At 53.8% G+C, this 2,332-nt stretch overlaps 1 pseudogene; it reads left to right on the forward strand.

The window, feature by feature from the left end:
- Positions 1-376: 376 nt before the first annotated feature.
- On the forward strand, positions 377-1,914 carry LOC116748628 (annotated as a pseudogene).
- The last annotated feature ends 418 nt before the right edge of the window (positions 1,915-2,332 follow it).

A 2,332-nucleotide genomic window follows, 5' to 3' on the forward strand; every position in this document is an offset into this window, starting at 1 on the left:
AACTCTTACTGGGGGCCATGCTCCTCAAAGAATGAGATTTTAGGACATTGCCACCTCACTATAAGTCCCCTTTCAAACTGGTCATAAATGCCTGTGAAAGCAAAAGTGAGGCCAAAGGGAGAGCTCGGTTGTGTGTGTGTATGAACATGTGTGTGTGTGAACATGTGTGTTGCGTTATTCTTCCAGTTGTCAACCAGATAAAATTTCCCAGAAGAATTTCTAGAAGCGAGGTTGACAGTGTTGAGGAGAAGGAAATTTTAACTTGTGTTTGACTGCTAGTCCTTGATTATGGCAGGGGGAAATAAAATATATTTCAGCTCACTTTCTCAGACGTTTGCTATTCTTACCCACATCCTGTCTTGAGAGTTGATCCCCAATGGAAGAAAAAAAAACACCTCCACACAGAAAAGACCTATTTCTGCTCTTGGGGGAGGGAGAGAAGTCTGATTTACAAAATTTGGATAAGACATGTAAAAGACAGAATTTCAAGACCAGGAGGAAGCAGGAAGCGGGTGAGGCCGGGCGCCAGAGGCTGCGGCGGCGGCCCCAGGAGTTGCGGATCCGTGCCGCCTGGACAAAGGCCCAGCCACCTGGCGCCACGAGCAGTCCTAGCCTGCGCGCACAGCTGGGAAGCATTCCGCGCCCCCCACCGCGACTAACAAGGTGTTTCCACAAAGCAGGCATCCGGCTCATCGCACCTAACCCAGCAACTCAAATTCACCACCCCACAGTCCCGCCACCATATCAAAGACGAGTTTCAGCTGCTGCAAGCTCAGTACCACAGTCTGAAACTCAAATGTGACAAGCAGGCCAGCGAGAAGCTGGAGACGCTGAGTCATTATGTGATGTCAACTACAAATTGGCATTTTCCATGGGCACTTGCCGTCCACCCCCTACAAGGATTAAATCACGTGCTGCTGCAGCTGCTGACTTTCAACGCCCCCTGAAAGGAGTTCAGGTGGAGAGCAGACAGGAGGCACTGGGTGCTCTGGGAAAAACTGGCAGAACAGGCCTTCAGATAGTTAGATATTTTCAGGAGACAATTTTACGGGCCCAGATCCTGTATCTCCTCGTATTTAGAAAAGCACTAAAATCCTTCACGGTGACAACTGCTCCTTGTGAGTAGCAGTAACCTTCACAAGACTAGCAGCAACCTTCTGCAAAAATATGCGCTTGATTGCCTGTATTCCCCTTCACCTAAATCACATATACACTGACCTTCCCGCCTGCCTCTCTGAAGCAGTTTCTCAGAGCTATCTGGGATGCTGTCTTCCGGGCAGCAGTCCTCATTTTGCTCCAGATAAAATTTAACTCGCAACTCTCACGTTGTCCAGCGGGCCTCTCACCGTTATGGCCTCTCCCGTTGCGGAGCACAAGCTCCGGACGCGCAGGCTCAGCGGCCATGGCTCACGGGCCCAGCCGCTCCGCGGCATGTGGGATCTTCCCGGACCGGGGCACGAACCCGTGTGCCCTACATCGGCAGGCGGACTCCCAACCACTGCACCCCATTTTTTTTTTTTTAAGTCGACAGTGACGTACTACGAAATGTCCTACGGCTTGAACGTGAAGACGCACAAGCAGGCTGAAATCTTCAAGAGGCTGAATGGGATATGTGCCTAGGTCCGGCCCTACATTCCCCAAGAGCAGAGGGCCAAGAAGGGCGCTGCTCCTGAGCTGAACCCCATCAGCCGACAGCAGCTCCAAGCCCACCAGCTGTCCCAGCTGCGGACTCTGGCCCAGCCCCTGACCCCACTGCCTGGGAGGCTGCAGCCCCCTTCGCTGCTGGCAGCTAGCGCAGACACCGGCCTCCTCTCGCTCTCCGTGCTGGGTTCCTCGGCCCACCTCTCCAAGGAATACAAGAACGGGCATGATAGTGACACCCACCAGGAGGATGATGGCGAGAAGCTGGATTAGTGGGTGGCTGGGATGTGGAGGGTGGAGTACAAAGGGGAGTCGGACACAGAGAGAGAGGAAGGTTCAGCTCAAGACACATTATAGCTCGGGATTGGCTAAACTCTGGTAGTATTTATGGTAGCCGCCTGCTGGGGCCCTCACCCTGCTTGTGTGCCACCCGCTGGCTTTGCTCCTACCCCCGACTCCCGGCCTCCCTCTTCCTCCCCTTCAGCCTCAAAGGGTGAATACCTGCTCATACCACAGATTAGGCAAGCTGAGGCCTGGAGGTGCAAGTGGGAGGCCAGTTCAGAAGGGAGCAGAACCTCAAGAGGTCCAACACCACCTGCACTTCCCCAATTCACACACGTGTAACTGACAGTCCTCCTGCCGGCCCCTCCGGGCACACCTGGCCTCCTACCCTGACACTGCATGCAAACAC

Source organism: Phocoena sinus, chromosome 2 (assembly GCF_008692025.1).
Source record: "Phocoena sinus isolate mPhoSin1 chromosome 2, mPhoSin1.pri, whole genome shotgun sequence".
Taxonomy (NCBI): domain Eukaryota; kingdom Metazoa; phylum Chordata; class Mammalia; order Artiodactyla; family Phocoenidae; genus Phocoena; species Phocoena sinus.